Source organism: Marmota marmota, unplaced genomic scaffold (genome assembly GCF_001458135.2).
Source record: "Marmota marmota marmota unplaced genomic scaffold, marMar, whole genome shotgun sequence".
Taxonomy (NCBI): Eukaryota; Metazoa; Chordata; class Mammalia; order Rodentia; family Sciuridae; genus Marmota; species Marmota marmota.
The window spans coordinates 1259391-1276518 of NW_026000081.1; positions in this window are offsets into that span (position 1 = coordinate 1259391).

The following is a 17128-nucleotide window of genomic DNA, read 5'->3' on the forward strand; positions in this document are numbered from 1 at the left end:
CCCAGAACAAAGCTCAAAGATATTTACAGAAAACAAAAAATACCTAGCATCAAACAAGACAAAATTTATAATATCTGATATCCAATAAAAAATTATGAAGCATTCAAAAATAGGAAAATTAAACCATAATGAGAAAAAAATAACTGAAAAATGACTCAAAACTTACAGAGAATAGACACAGCAGACAATGGATATTGAAAGGTAAAATTTCTTTGACGTATTTGGAAAGATAGTATGTCCACATACATATATATATTTATATCACTTGAGCTTCAGAGATTAGAACTACAAATCATGAGAGGAAAAATAGATAGACATTGCAAAACAACACAAGCCAGTCAAAATGAAACAAACAATAAAAAAGGCTCTCAAAGATGAACAGTGCAGGGCTGGGTTGTGGCTCAGTGGCAGAGTGCTTAGCCTAGCATGTGTGAGGCTCTGGGTTCGATCCCTGGCACCACATAAAAATAAACAAAATAAAGATATTGTGCCCATATACAACTAAAAAAAATGAACAGTGCAGGGGATTCAAGATGGCAGGCTGGAGGAGAAGGCTGTATTCCTTGTTCCACGAACAGAGATTCAAGCAGCAGGAATAGGTTGGTGAAAGAGGGGTTTCATTGTAACTCAATATTGGGCAATCTAAGTGTCTTAGAGACTCAGAAAATTGGATACATTAAACAAAGAAAAAGATTACATTGTTGATTGCAGCGCTGGCTCAACATTGAGGGAGGGATAATGCTGAGAAACAAACAGATTTAGTATGGAAAATTATGAGATCCGAAAAGCAGCCTACCTTTAGCTAATCCAGAGGCTGCGCCGTACATGGTGTATATCAACTTGCCCCAGAGAGCTGAAGCAGGAGCCATCTTGAGGATGCCATGCTTCAGCAGCTGTGGCAGGAGCTGGGAGATCTGAACAAATGCTGCTATGTTACTATCGGGTACTGGGTTCCTGGTTCAGCAAAGAATTGAAGAACAGGACACAGAAACAGCAAGCACAAAGTAGGTTTATTGTAAAAACAACAGAAATACAGAGACTTCTCCGAAAAGAAGGGGTCCCAGAGCTGGGAATCCACTGGGGTTGTTTGGCCTGTTCTTTTTATGGTCTCTGGAGTTTCCTTCTTAAGTCCTCCCCTAATGTGGTCCTCACTATTATTGATTGGTGCCCTCTCTGTCCATGTGTCTCTTTTAGTTTTCCTGTTTAACAATCCTCAACCTCTTGCTTAGGAGCAGAGAGGATATTTTACACAGGGGGATTCAAGTCGAAATGCGAAAGGGAGCCCAACTCACTTTCCCCTTTGAGCCTGGTGGCTTGCACAATCAGCTGAAGCAGGTTAGGAATTTGAACAAGTAGGTGTATAAGCTCAAGGACCAGCCCAGCAAGCCTGGAATGGCTGTAACCATGGGCAGTAGAGGGGTGAGGAATTGGCTTCCCTGTCCTTTGAGTGGAGACTCCCGGGATCCAGACTCCCAAAAGTAGAGATTCAGTAACTGCTGGTCTCTACACATATGTTGATCTAATTTCTCCAGAGCAGTCACTACCCCTAAGGCCTGAGTAGACCTTAGCTGTGCCTGCAAGAACTTCACTCTTAGAACTCTGCTGTGGCTACAACCTGGGAGTAGAGCGACCTGGTCTGTGTAGACAAAACTCCAGCTGACAGGACCTCCCATCCCATCCTACCTCATACTGGTGAGAAGGGAAGCAAAGAATTTTTGAACTCCAACTGGCAACTTAGTGAGTAATGCAAAAAGAAGAAGGGTTTAACAACCCTTGGTCCTTATGCTCATGCTCAATACATAGTTCATGAACAAATGGAAAGAAGAACACTTGGGCATAGACAGTGAATACATATTCTCACTGACAATTTTGACCACCTCAGTGGAATCAATGCCTTAATATTTCATTAAGAATTTCTTTTGTGTGTGTGTGTTTTGGGTCAATTGTTTCATGGACGTATATACATGCACATTTTTTTTTTCTCATTTGTAGCATTTTTAAAAATATAGTTATTTTTACTTGCCCTGTCTTTTGGGGTCAAGGTTTTGAATAGAGTATTTTGGTTTTGTTTTGCGTTGTTTTTCAGTTGTTTGTTCCTCTTTTTCTCTGTTAACAGCCAAATTCTATTGTTCTTTCATTCTTTCTTTAATTTTTTTACTTCTAGTTTTTTCTCCTTCCATATAACCATCTGCCTCTTTTATCCAAGTCTAGTAGAGGAAGGAGGAGGGGAGAGGAAGAGGCTGGGAAGGAAAAGGGGGATCATGAAATAAACTTGTTTTTCATGCATGTATGAATTTGTCAGGATGAACCCAACTATTGTGTATAACCGTAAAGCTATAATAAAAATAAATAAATAAATTGAAAAAGAAAGAACAGTATATCAGTGAATTGTGCAAAAACTTCATGTGGCATAATAATTGGTATTATGGTTTGAATGTATGTCCTTCATGTTGTATCTTAATCCCCATTATAGTAGTAAGAGTTGGAGCTTTTCAAGAGGAGATTGGATCTTGAGGACTGTTCTCTCATGAATGGGATTAAGGCCTTTATAAAAGAGGCAGAGTACAGCCTTTCTTGCCCTTCTGTGTCTAGACACCATCTTGGAAGCAGGAAGTAGCCCTCATCAGATATAAATGCCAGTACCTTGATCTTGAGCTTCCCATTCTCCAGAATAGGAAGAAATAAATTTTAAATCCCCTAATCTGTGGTATTTTGTTGTAGCAGCACAAATGGAGTTAGACAGTTTGAATACCCTAAATACATGGAAGAAATGGAACTGAAGAAATATTTGGAGAAGTGGTGGCCAGAATTTTCCAAAATTTGATGATAACTGTAAAGCCATAGATCTGAGTAGCTCAATAAGTCTCAAATAAGCAAATAAAATCATGGAAAGAACCCTAAGGCAATTAAATCATAATCCAATTTCTTAAAGCCTTATAAAAAGAAAGTTTTAAAATCAGTTTGAGGAAAAATAACTAGTTATGTACAAAGAAATAAAGATTAAGGAGGATAGCAGATTTGTCATACAAACAGTTATAAGCTAGAACAGATGAAGCAATATCTTTTAAAGTACTGGAAGGAAAAACAAAACCCTGCAACCTAAAACTATTTACCTGGTGAAAATGTGTTTCAAAAAAGGAAGGTGATTAAGGATTTTTTCCTACATTAAAATGCTAAAAGAGTGGTTTCTGCTTCTGAAGGATGGAATAGACTTACTTTACTCTTCCCACTAAATAAAACTTAGACCCTGGACATAATATATTCAATAAATATAAGGAGACTGAAAGATGGAGAGGAAAGACTGACCGACAGGGACCCCAGGACACAAAAATGACATAGTAATTAGTTTCCTGTTCTCTTTAATCCATGAACTGGGAAAGGGGACACCTCGCAGGACATAGAGGCCAAGTAACATTTGAACCCCTCCCCTGCTGAGGAATAGGATGGGGTAGAAACTGGTATAGAGCTAGAACTTCCCACCATTGTCCAGAAGTAATAAGAAGCTTCCACTTCTTGGATGTTAGGCTGAGTAGGTACCTGGATTTCTACCCCACTACCTCCTGGCAGTATGAGCTAAAACCTTCACTGTTCCTATTAGACATTGTCAGAAGAAAATAATGCCAATAGAAGTTAGTTAAAAAAAGTTTAAATAGGGGCAGGGTTGCGGGTCAGCAGTAGGGCGCTTGTCTAGGTTGCATGAAGCTCTGGGTTTGATCCCCAACACCACATACAAATAAATAAAGGTATTGTGTCCATCTACAACTAAAAAATATTTTTTAAAAAATAGGATTCAGAGTTTAATGACACAATGCCCCTAATTTCCAGGTTTCAATTTAAAAGAAAATCACTTGTCATATCAAGGCCAGGAAGAGTTCAACTTGAATGAGAAAAGCAAGTAATATATGACAAAAATAAATTGACACAAGTGTTAGAATTACCTGATGAGTTTATGACATTTGTCACTAAATGGATGGATCTGTAGACCATCTTGCTAAGTGAAATAAGTCAGTCCCCAAAAACCAAAGGTCAAATGTTTTCACTGATATGTGGAAGTTAAACCGCAACAAGGAGGTGAGAAGGAGTGAAGGAAAGAGAGGAGGAATAGGAATAGGAAAGACAGTAAAATAAATCTATCCTGTGAACACATAGGAAAATACCAATGTGTCTACTCACAAGAGTGGGGTTCTGATTAGAATAAGATATATTCCATGCTTGTATAATTTAATCAAAATAGATTCTACTGTTATGTATAACTAAGAAGAACCAATAAAAATATTACCTGATGAGGAGCAAATAAACATGCTTCATTAAGCATATTTCTAACGCACTAAAACAATGAGCTCATCAAAGAAATAGAAAAATCTCAGCAAATGAAAAAAAAATTAGATTTGAAAAATAACCAAAATAAAATCTCACTAAATTGGTCTGACAGTGGAATGGAGGAAACAGAAAGGAATCAGTCAACTGGAAATTAGAACAAATTAATTACCCAATATAAACAAAAGAAAATAGACCAAGCAAAAATGAACAAAACCTCAGAGAACTGTGGGTCTGTAATAAAAAATTAACAGTCTTATCATTAGAGTCCTGGAAGAAGAGAAGAAAAAGGGCAGAGCTTAAAAAATACTCAAAGAAATTTGGGCTGAAAACTCCTCAAATTTGATGGAAGACATCATGAACCTACAGATTCGAGAAGGTGAGCAAACCCCACACAGGATAAACCCAAAGAAATACACACTCAACACACATTATAGTCAAATTTATGAAAACTAAAAAAAGAAAATCTTGAAAGCAGTGAGAGAGAATTGGCCCTTATAGAGAAAAACAGTTTGAATGATAAGGAATTTCTCATTTAAAAAAAAAAAATGGAGGCTAGAAGGAAGTGGCAAAACATTTTTCAGGTGCTTAAAAGAACTCAACCTCGAATTGCATATCTAGTAAAAATATCACTATATTCCATACATTTTTATATGTTTTTAATTTTAGATCATAGTTAGTTTCAAATTTTCTTGTTATTTCTTCTTTGTGGTTTATTTAGAGGTATTGTATTTATTTTCCAAATATTTGAGGATTTTCCATATATTCTGTGTTATTGACTTTTAATTTAATTCCATTGTGTGGCCACAAAATATATAAACCCATTTAGAATTATTGAGACTTGTTTTGTGTAGTAAAAATATGATCTAACTTGGTAAATGTTTCATGTGCCATTAAAAAGAATATATGTCTGCCCCTCTGCCTAGAGTATTCTCTAAATGTCAATCAAGAATTTTGTTTGCTAGCTTTGTTTCCCCCATTTTTTAGTGCAGGAGATTGAACCCAGAGCTTTGCTGGACAAGCATTCAGCCACTGAGCTATCCCCACAAGCACCTATTCCAGTCTACTATTTCCCTAATGATAATCTGCTTGCTTGTTCTTTCAGTTATTGAGAGAGTTGCTGAAATCTATGATTGTAGACTTGTCTAATTCTTCTTGCAGTTCAGTCATTTTTGCTTTGTATATTTTGAAACTCTGTCAGTGTTTAAACCTTCAGAACTTTTATGGATTCTTAATAAACTGACCCAATTATCAGTTTGAAATTAGCCTCTTTAACCCTTGTAATATTTCTTGTTCTGAAATCTATTTTGTTAGATATTAATGTAGTCACTTCAGCTCTTTTTAGATTGGTGTCACCATGGTATATCTTTTTCCATCCCTAGACTTTTAATCTATATATACCTTAGTATTTAAGGTGAGCCAGGCACAGTGTAATACCAGTGGCTCAGGGGGCTGAGACAGGAGGATTGGGAGTTCAAAGCCAGCTTCAGCAAAGGTGAAGTGCTAAGCAACTCAGTGAGACCCTGTCTCTAAAAAAATACAAAATAGGGCTCAGGATGTGACTCAGTGGTTGAGTGCCTCTGAGTTCAATCCCTGGGACCCTACCCCTCAAAATAAAAGTATTTAAGGTGAGTTTCTAGAGATTGAGTGCAGGCATAAGCACTGTCAGTTTTTGGAGAATTTGACAAACTGATTGTAAAATTTATATGGAAATTCAAAGGATTGAGAATAGCTGATCACACTGAATAAACCACAAAGTTGGAAGACTAACACTAATGAATTTGAAGTCTTATTATTAAACTACAAAGAGTGTGATATTGGACTAAAGATAAATAGAGCAATGGGAGTTCAGAAATAGAGCTATACACTATGGTTAGTTGATTTTCAACAAAAGTCCTAAGATAATTCAGTGGAAAAAGATAATCTACTCAATGAATACTACTAGAAAAACTGGACAGCCACTAGGAAAAACAAAAACAAAACTAGTTTTTTCCTTGTACCAATAAAAAATGTATTCAAGATTTGTTATAGACCTAATTATGCTAAAACCATAAAATTTCTAGAAGAAAACAGGAGACAATTTTAGTGGCCTTCAGTTTGGTAATGACTTTTGTAAATATTCCTTAAATAAAACACAAAAGCATAAACTATCAAAGAAAAAAATTAATAAATTTGATTTCATAAAATTAGAAACTTTTGCCTTTAATAGGACATTCATAAAAATGATAAATGACAGACTGGGAGAAAATATTCATCAAACATATTTACAAAATGCTCTAATATAGAAAACATAAAGGTTTCTTTCAACTAAATAATAAGAATATAATGAGCACAAATAAAAGTGGGCAAAAGATATGAATAAATCTTGCATCAATGAACGTACACTAATAGAAAATAAGCATTTGGAAAGGTGCTAAATATCATTAGTCACTGGAAGATTGGAAATTAAGACTACAATGATATACTAGTATGTTCATACTGGAATGGGAAAAAATTTAAATACCTGTATGATTCCAGAATTCAAATTAATGATTATCTTGGGATGATGGTATGAATGGTTGGGATAGAAAAGAGGGAGAGATGTATTAAAGGGTGCTAAGAAATTTTAGAGGACGATGGATATGTTTATTATTTTGATTATATTAGTGGATCACAAGTATAAACATGTTAAAACATCAAATGTACACTTTAAATATATGTAGTTAATTATATGTCAGATATACCTCAATAAAGCTGAAACATGTTAAGAAGTAAAAATATTTTCATACAGACAAAAATTAAGAAAACTCAACATCAGCAAGGGACATTACAAAATATGAATTAAAAGTAATTTTTATTAAAGAATAAAAACAATCCTAATTGAAAACATGAGAGTTCACAATGGAGGAAAGAAGACTGGGCAAAAGATTTTAGGGACTTTAGAAATATACAGTATAAGTAGAACTAAATATGATTTTGCCAACAATATTGCAAAATGTAGAAGTGAGTAAAGAGAGTTACAGTTGTCTAAGATTCTAGCAATGTTGTGAAAGTAATCATCTGCAAAAGAATAAAATAAATCTTAGAATGCATGCTATTTGTAAGGTAAGCTCTCGAAGTATGGTGAATATTAATAACTTATTAGGGAAAAAACATAAAATATTTAATCCAGAAGAAAGCAAAGAAGGAGTGGGGAAGGATTATGAAACAGATTGCATATGCCGAAAACAATAAAGAGGTAGATATAAACTCAGCTATAGCAATTATTAATTACCAGCAAACTAAGTTTTCAATTAAAAGATTACCAGATCAGGTAAGAAAAAAATCCTCTCCTTGAGAATATAAAGATGTTTGTTTAATTCAAGTCTATTGGTTAAGAAAATAACTTCACCTATGTGCTCAGGGAAAGGAAAACAGTATTATAGGGCTGGGGATGTGGCTCAAGCGGTAACGCGCTTGCCTGGCATGTGCCGGATGCTGGTTTGATCCTCAGCACCACATAAAAATAAAATAAAGATGTTGTGTCCACTGAAAACTGAAAAATAAATATTTAAAAAAAATTCTTTCTCTCTCTCTCTCTCTCTCTCTCTCTCTCTCTCTCTCTCTCTCTCTCTAGAAAAAAAAAAACAGTATTATAGAGTTTATGATTTTCCTGGAAATACTTTCTCATTCTCAGCAGAATGTACTCTTGTTTCTAGAATCAGACACAGTAAATAGGAGAGCCAAAAGAAGAGTGATTAATTTATCATGTTCCTCAGAGAGGCAAAGCAGTTTTGTTTTTATGGTAGGAATCAGTAGCATTGGATTTTTGCCTCAACTCTATCCTACAGAAAATGGATAGTGAAAGGCAGTCTGTATATACTCTAAGCAAGAATCTTCACTACAACCTTATAGAATGTAGAGTATCTTTCAGAAGATTCTTGAGATAAGAATGCATGGAATTAAAAGGCATCCAAATTAGAAATGAAGATGTGAAATTATCTATGTTCGTAGATGCCAGAATCTTATATGTAGAAAACCTTAGGAACACACGCGCGCGCACACACACACACACACACACACACAAAACAAACCTGTTAGAACATAAACTAAACAAAATGTCAGGATACAAAATTAATCCATAAAAATCAGGGTGTTTTTATACCCCAACAATGAACAAAAAAAAAGGAAAATATTCCATTTACAACAGCATCAAAAAGTATAAAATACTTGGGAATTAATCATAAAGGTGAAGGACTTGTACAATGAAAACTACAAGTATTGCTGAAAGAAATGAAACACAAATAAGTGGAAAGCCATTTCATGTTCATGGATTAAAATGTTTATTTTTGCTAAGATGTCAATGCTACCCAAAGTGAGAGATAGATTTAATGCAATCCCTATCAAAACTCTTAACATTTTTTTTTAGAAATAGAAAAATACATCCTACATTTATATGGAATCTCAAGGGACTCAGGATAATATTGAAAAAGAAGAATAAATTTATAAGAATCACATTTCCCAATTTCAACATTTATTACAAAGCTACAGTAATCAAAAGAGTGTGGCATAGATACTACAACAGATACATAGAATTAAAAGTCCAGAAATAAATCATTGTGTATATAGTCAAAGATTTTTAAGGAGCTCTTAGTCCACGAATCATGATTTACCAAAAGATATGAAAAGTGCTATACAGAAACAGGAATTTAAAATGGAGGTTTCATAAAAAGAAGTGAGCAGTAGTGTCTGAAAGATGACTTTGAAAAGTTAATTAACAAATATGCTTCTATACTTGAAGATAAATTAATAAAACACCCCAGGGGAAATGTGGAAGCTGTTCAGAGTTAACATGAATTAGAGTTTGAACTATTTGTAGGGAAAAAAGAAATATGTCCTGAACTTGCAGAACTTTAAATCAATGAGCACAACTATTCAAAAGAAACCTCTGTTTAGAGGAGATACATAGCATTTATACTGTCAGATCTAGGAATGTCCCAAGAAAGATCCTGCAGTTATATATAATCAAAATAGAGTTGAAATACTTTCCAGAAGGTATGTTTTTTTTTTTTTTTACAGTTATTGAAGCTGTTCAACAGAAATATGAGAATTTTGGGCTTAAATGTGTGGAAGTCATATTGCTTTGGATCTGCTGGTAGCAGGCCCGCCCTGGCCCCTGGGGACTCAACCCCCAGTTCTTTGTTATGCATGTCAATGTGGCCAGCTCACAAGGCCATGACGCAGGCTTGCGGTTCCCTGTTTATCTGCCTCGAGCATATGTGTCTCTCGGGAACATCTTGACCTGTTCGAGCCTCCTGATAGGGGACGGTGACCTGACGGTAACCCAAGGACGCAGTTATTACTCTTCCCTCCTCACTTTTGAGTAATTTCCCGCAGCTGTTAAAAGATATATAAGGGGAACAAATTGGGCAATAAAGGGCAAGCACGCTTCCTCCTGGATGAAGAACCTTGGTGTCCTGTGTATTCTTAACCCCGCCGTCCCTCGCCGGACTCGGCTCCGTTAGCCGGACACAGCAGGATCTAAAACAAAAAATGAAAAAGAACAACATAAAATATATTCACTGGAAAGCTAATTAAATAAAGAGTTTATCAATTTTATAGGTTGAAATAAGAGAAAGAAATCAACATTCTCTGAAAACTGTTGAAGACACTGTGGATCATTCAGCCTGTGGTTTCAAAAGCTCTTGTGTATTACATTTCATAGCTGCATGATTGAACTCATTGGCTTGTGGCTTACTAAATACCCAATCTTATTGAAACTGAATCTCTACCCATGAGGCAGTTACATGTGGGGGCAGAGATGATAGCATTTTATCTATATGCTGTTCCAAGCAAGGATTACTTATAATTTGTCATAACTTAATGATTTAATTGAGATAAGTCTCCAGAGTATCATTGATTGAATTCTTATGAATTTGTTTTTGTGTATATCTCTATAGATAACTTGCACTCTTGACCATGCTGAATTATAATATCTAATTGTCCAAAGCCATTCAGTCTTATCATACATAGTGATCTTTACTTTTCTCTTACAGAGAACCCCTTCTACACAGATCAGAAACTGAGATGTCTGAAACATCAAAAGAACCTTAGTCAAAGATTGTATCCACTATTCTTAACTCTTAATAGTATAAGAAATGGACTCATATGAACAACTTCCCAGTATAATATAGCATCTTGTTTCAGATACTTGTCAGACTATATATAACTGATGGCATCAGGATTTCTCCAACTTTTTTTTTAATCCAAAAGCTGAAGACTTTGGGGAAGTAGATTCTTTACCCAAGACCTATAAACTATAAATTAATTACTAAGCTAAATGGATCAAAATAACTAATCAAACTGTGGCTAATGCTTTTTAATGTATATGAGAAACTCCCTTTCTTTTTATGTATTCCAAATGTTTAATTTAGCAGAATTTGTACAGATTAGAATGAAACATTGTTTAATAGTTTTCTGTGTCAACTGATCCTAGGGTTATGAAAAAACCCAAGATCTTAATATAGGTTATAAGCTAATTAATTACCAATAGTTGTTCATAAATAACTGGTTGGTCTAAAAAATTGCTCAGAAAAAAATTAAATGGCTAAACATAATGCAAAGTGCATTTATTAAGATCTTTTACTTTTCATGATCCTGTAGTTACTTACAAATATACAGAATCCTTAGTCTTCCTACCATAGCTGTTACAGTTTGGAGTCAGAATGTCTCTCAAAGGCTCATATATTAAAGGTTGTGTTCCTGATACAGCAGTATTCAGAGACAGGCCTTTTGTGAAGTGGTTGGATCATGAGGCCCTAACCTCGTCAGTGAATTAATCTATTGATGGATTAGGAGTGGTAGAAGCTGTAGGAGGTAGAGCCTAATTGGAAGAAGTAGGTGACTTGGGGTATGCCACTGGAACGGTATATCTTGTCTCTGGCCCCTTTCTCACTGTCTCCCTCTGCTTCCCAGCCACCATGAGGTGAGCTGCCTTCTCCACCACATGCTTCTGCCACCATGATACTCTTCCTTGCCTCAGGCCCAGAAACAGTGGAGCCAGCTGGCCGTAGATTGAAACCTCTGAAACAAAGAGCCAAAATAATTCTTTCCTCCTCTAAATTGATTTTCTCAGGTATTTTGTCACAGCAACAGAAAACTAAAACAATAACATAATTAAATATATCTATGACCACGCCACAAATCTTAAGTATTTAATTTGGCATGAAAGCTAATAAGGAAAAAGAGCTATGCTTCATCTATAGAAATGATGCCCACCAGGTCATATCATGAAAATGGTCTCTTACCTGGCATATGACAGAATCCCAGACTTACAGATAGTAAAAGCTTTCTTCCTACTGGCTTACAACATTGAAGAATGTGAGGACTGGGGTTGGGGGAGGAGCCTTATGGTTTTAGATGAAACAGATAAATCCTGGTACATACTGATTCTGAATCCTTAATCTTAGTAAAACTGAAAATAAAATACTGCTTTCACCCCAAACAGTAAATTATAACCTATAGACTTTACAAAGCTTCCAAAAAGAAGCTAATTCTTAGTCCATAGTATCTAGTTATATTGCCTATGCATTAACAAGGATGTTTATGTGCATAATTAGCATTTCTTTTATATTTATATAAATAAAATTTGTCAAATAAAAATTAAAAATAATTATATTGAACCCAGAAAATTGCTAGGAACTTAGGAGAATGAAACCATGCCTCAGGAGTAAATCTTCGGCTACAGGGAGGAACTAGGGTACCAAAACTAAAATTTGGTAATGGTAATTACATGAATAATCATGTAAATCATGTTCTACAATAAAATAAATAAATAAATAAATAAACATAGTTAAAACTCAAGGTAAATAAAAAACATTAGGTTCATCCAGTTTATCACTGGTCTCCTAAAATAAAAACCTGAATGTTGCTTATAAGCTTGGATTCTTAAATAAAGACAGCCTTATTACTTCTTTTATGATTACTAACTGATATTCTTCTATACAGTAATTTTCCCTCTTCCATCTTTTCCATAAGGATGCTACATGGATACCACTGTGTGTATATAGATGAATATTATATGGAATCCTTTTTTATTCTATATCTTGCAATACTTTATAGCTTTTATTATTTTTGATGTTCTAGTAGTCTTTGATTTGACTAGAGGGACTTCTTGTAGTTGGCTTCTCTGACTTTAGGAAATGTCCCTATTAGTTTTTGGGCACAAGAAAATGTTCAAAGCTCACCTTGCAATTTTAGTTCCCCAACCTCAAAGCACACTTTTTTTTTTTAAGATAAGGAATCTTACTTTCCTTTAGTGGGAAATGGTATTCAGAAACCAAGCTGTCGGCACTACATATGCTCACTGCTACTTGGATACCATTGCTTCAAGGTATTATGGATTGATAGAGCTATACAATTCTAAGCCAATAGTGGTTATTATGAATTATAGAGCTATACAATTCTAAGCCAACACCATAGACTTCTTCTCTAATTTTTCCCATTTCATAGTTTTGTCCTCCTCCGCCAGAGTTGAAAACCATGTTCCAGAGACTATATCAATGCATTTAGTAATTTGCTGTATCTTGGAATGCTTACAAAACAGCTTCAGAATTATTATACCGATTCCTGTGCCACAAATAAACCTACTAAATACAGTTCAAGATGTCCTCAGGATATACCCCACTATAGACAGACAACTACTGCCTTCTAAATTTACTTGAATTAAAATTTATGCAGTTAAATTGTTATTTGATATATAGTTCTTTTGTCATGCTTTTGTTTTTAAGGTTAGCCTTTCCATTCTTTCAGGGATATATAAAATATTGATATGGTTTAAAAATAACTACATTAAGTTATACCTATAAAAGTCCCTTATTCTATGTCTTAGAATCCATTCCCGTGTCCCCTTAAATTAAAAAAACACTTTGACTATTTTCTGCAAACAATTGTTACTGAAAACAATATATCTAATTAATAATATCTAATTCCCCCTCTTCCTTAACACACTCCTTTGAACTTTGCTTTTTTTTTTCTCACATAAAAAAATATCCTGGGAAGAACTACATATCTGTTCCTGGAAAGGCTCCTCACATTTACAGCTGCAAAGTGTTCCCTTGTGTTTATGTGTGACTGGGTCACTCTTAATGTGGGAAATGGGGTCTAGTTATTATGAAATCATTAACCCATGCGATCAAACAGTAATTTCATAAGTATAGACCAGCCTTTAGGAAGGGAAAGGTGTTTTTGAGAGCCATTTAGAGAAGAAGAGGATAGGGATGGATTCCAGAAGAAGACACCTGCAGGAGAAGGCTGCTTAGTCTAGGGTCCAAGTCACCTTCCCAGTTGTCTGTGTAGAGCTCCAGCTTTATTCCCTAGGATCTTCTCAGGACTCTGGCTCCCTCAGAATTGTCTCTCTAAATAAGTTTTTCTCCCTCCCCAGTTTAATTGCCTTTAATAGGCATCTGAATCATATTTCTTTTTTCTTATTTTTCTCCTTTATATTTTTAAACACAAGGAACACATGGGTGTGTTCTTTTGTAAGTTACATGTTAAAAAAATACATAGACAAAAATTAAATTCTGCACCTCCATACTCATTTCCTCAAGAGAAACCACTATTAATCATATGCTGCTCTTGGCTCACTAATTCCCCACTGAATAGACTTAGGGGCAAAAATTTGTCTCTGCCCTCTTCCACTGAGACCCTATCTTCCATTCAGGAGTTAGGAATGTCCAAATGCTCTGATGTTGGGTTTGTGCACAGGTACTGGCCACACCATTTAAAGGCAGGAGGGCTAGTTGCAGAATAGAGGCCCTTGTGAGTTTTTCTTCTGCCTGCCAATGATTCCTGAGACGCATATCCTGAATCCTAAAATGCCAGACAGTTGCTTTCCCAACCACTGCTTATAGCCAAGAGAGAGGAGCATACCTGTTCTTTTCTGCATCTACCTCAGTCTTACTTTGTTGGACTTTCCACTTCTCTGCCAGGCATCTTTGGCTCTAGTAGCTCCCGGCATTGTACTGCATTCCCGAAGTAGCCTCAAGGGGGCGATGCGGGAACCATTGCCGTTTCTCAATTGGGGCATTAAAGGAGCCTTATGCAAAGTGGGTCATTTTGCTGGACTTGGTAAGTCAGTGGTAAACCATGTGGAAACCGAGGTCCATTACCTTTGAGTCACCTTAGCTCCAGGTTTGTTCTGTGCCAGCCTAAGGCCTGTGTTGCCCAGGGGAAGATTCCCTGGGGACGCTCAGTCACTCAGCTGGAACCGTCTCATTCTATCTCCCCAGCAAAGACCCTCACAGGGTTCTGACCATGGAAGCAGTAGTGCTGCTTGTAGTCGGTGAACAGACGGTGGCACCCTTCCCAATGTTCTGATAATCTGTGCTGTATATATAGACATTGAGGAGCAGGTAAAAGTGAGTAGTAGTAGCAAGGGGGTGGCGGAAGCCGGAAAAAGGGAATAAGATGAAAAGAGAAAAAGGGAGTTGAGGATAAAGGAGGGGGGAAAAGGAGGAATCACAGTAAATCCCAAATCTGCTTCTGAAAGTTATCAGCGCTGTCTGGATAAGAATGGGAAGAGAACAATTGCAAAGAAGAGTAAAGAAACACTTTTTTTTTTTTGGGGGGGGGGGGGGCACCGGAATTTTATGTCATGGTAGGAAATTCTAACAACCCAGGAGGAACAGGTGGGTTTGACAGAGGCCTAAAATGCTTTTGCATGTCCTTAATCTTAAAGTGGATTTAATTTCATTCTCCGAAGTACAATCCTAAGGGAATGAGCAGAGAGAAGGTGAGGAGTGAGGGGGCGTGACTCCTCCCGTTTTAGAGTGATGGTACCTGGATCCTGACAAGGAAAAGCACCTGGAGAAGGAATTCTGGAGTGCAAAGAAAGCTGAAGAAAGGATTTTCAAACCTATGGTTAGGCGAGCATACACTGTGGTTGTGGTTCCATGGTGTAATGGTGAGCACTCTGGACTCTAAATCAAGCGATCTGAGTTCAAGTCTTTATGGAGCCTTTCCATTTAGCTGGGATAAAAGCCATTTCTTTCACTCCTTAAGTGAGACAGGGTTTCTGCTTTCAAGTCCTGCTTTAGTAGACAAGGAGGGTTTCTGGTCCAGGGAAGGAAACAACTGAGGTTAGCAGATAGATATTGTACCACGCAGCTTTGTGCCCTGCGCTGTCCCTTGGGTCATTAATTCGGATACCCAAAGACCCTTCCTCAGGCGGCAATCACTGCAAAATTGGGACATGTTGGATATGGGTGCCCGAACTTTGGATGACTTTGCAGGCTCCATGCTTGCTGACACTGGAGGTCCCCACATCGCGGCCAAGGGGCCTAGGGACCCGGCAAGTCCCCTTGTGTCCTCAGGTGACCCTCAGCCTCTGACCACCAAATCCTTTGCCTGGGGCTTTCTCTCACTTCAACTCCTGCTCATATTTAGACCTATTGTCCTATTTCTGTGCAAGTAGAAAATACTTGAAAATATGAAATAGCATTCCTTAGCTCCATGGTCGTGGTGGGGAATGAGACTCAATTTTCGGTCCTGAGTTCAAGCATATTTCATTGGTTTTATTGGATTTTTACCTGTCATCGTTTTACCTGAAGTATTGCAAGCTTCCAAGTCTCTATTGAGGCCAGTAGGGGCCGCAGTTGCCCAGAATTTTGCATCCCATTGTGAGGAATCCCATAAAGGAGCTTGAGCAGCATGAAGGGCGCGCCCCAGAATCCTGGGGCTCCCCCTGCTTCTGCCAGGCTCTGCTGTGAAGACTCCATTGGAGAAGATCATGAAAAGTTCATTGAGACTCCTTCCTCTTCACGGAAAAATTTAGATCATCTTAAAGATCTTCCTACCTAGTTAAGATGTTTTCCACCACATGCTAAAGAGCAGTTTTGATTTCTTTTCTTCCGTTTTAAAACTTTCCGTGGTCACAAAGACTGCAAAATATAAACCCCTCAAAATAATGTGGGAGGAGAAGCTCACTTTGGAGTGTTTGAAAAGAAAGTCAGAGGCTATGCAAGGTCATGCAGGGAGAAAGGAGCAGGGGAAAGAAAGAAGGGGACCTTAAGGAGCCAAGAAGGTAGTTTTCAGTTGCTGGGTTTGAGACACCACATTTGCCCACTATGGAGCCTCTCCCAATCGTTTGAACCCTTATGGATTCACCCAAGCAGGCTGTCCACCCAGAAAGCCTGTAGCTGTCTGCATTGTTTTTGCTGATTTGCTTTTAATTCTTCTTGGTAATGGGGGATTAAGGAAATCCCTTGTAATATGTGTAGTGGCTAAATCAGGCACCCTGCTTTCCTTAGCCCTTATGTCTCATTGTCTCATTAATGAAACACCAAAAATTTTACATTGAGCCACAAATATAGAATTTATGTACTTTTGAAATAAATATTTGTGTTTTTAGAGTTCTAGTATTGTGAGAAATGTAATAGGCAAATGATCACTGATGATATTTACAAATATTATTAATGATAATTATTAATTATAATAAATTATATAATAAGCTCTAGAATGAACTCTCAACTATATTAATGTATCTGTGTCAATTTCACTGAAATATTGGCAGAATTGAAAATTTGGAACTTAATGGCTTGAAGTTGGGAGGTACACTGTTTCTCCTCCCTTTCATCTTCTTCCCTTGCAGACAGGCTGCCTGCTGGGTTTGGAGAGGTTAGGTTAAGGGAAAAGGTTCAGACTTGAGGCCATCAAGTCAAGGACTAGTTCTGGCGGCAGATTCAAAGACTGGAATCCCCTTCAGTAGACAGTAGACTATATAAAGAAAAGTTTCATAAAAGTAATCAACAAGTTTCTCTGCAGCAACATTTCTACTCTTTTTTTTTTTTTTTTT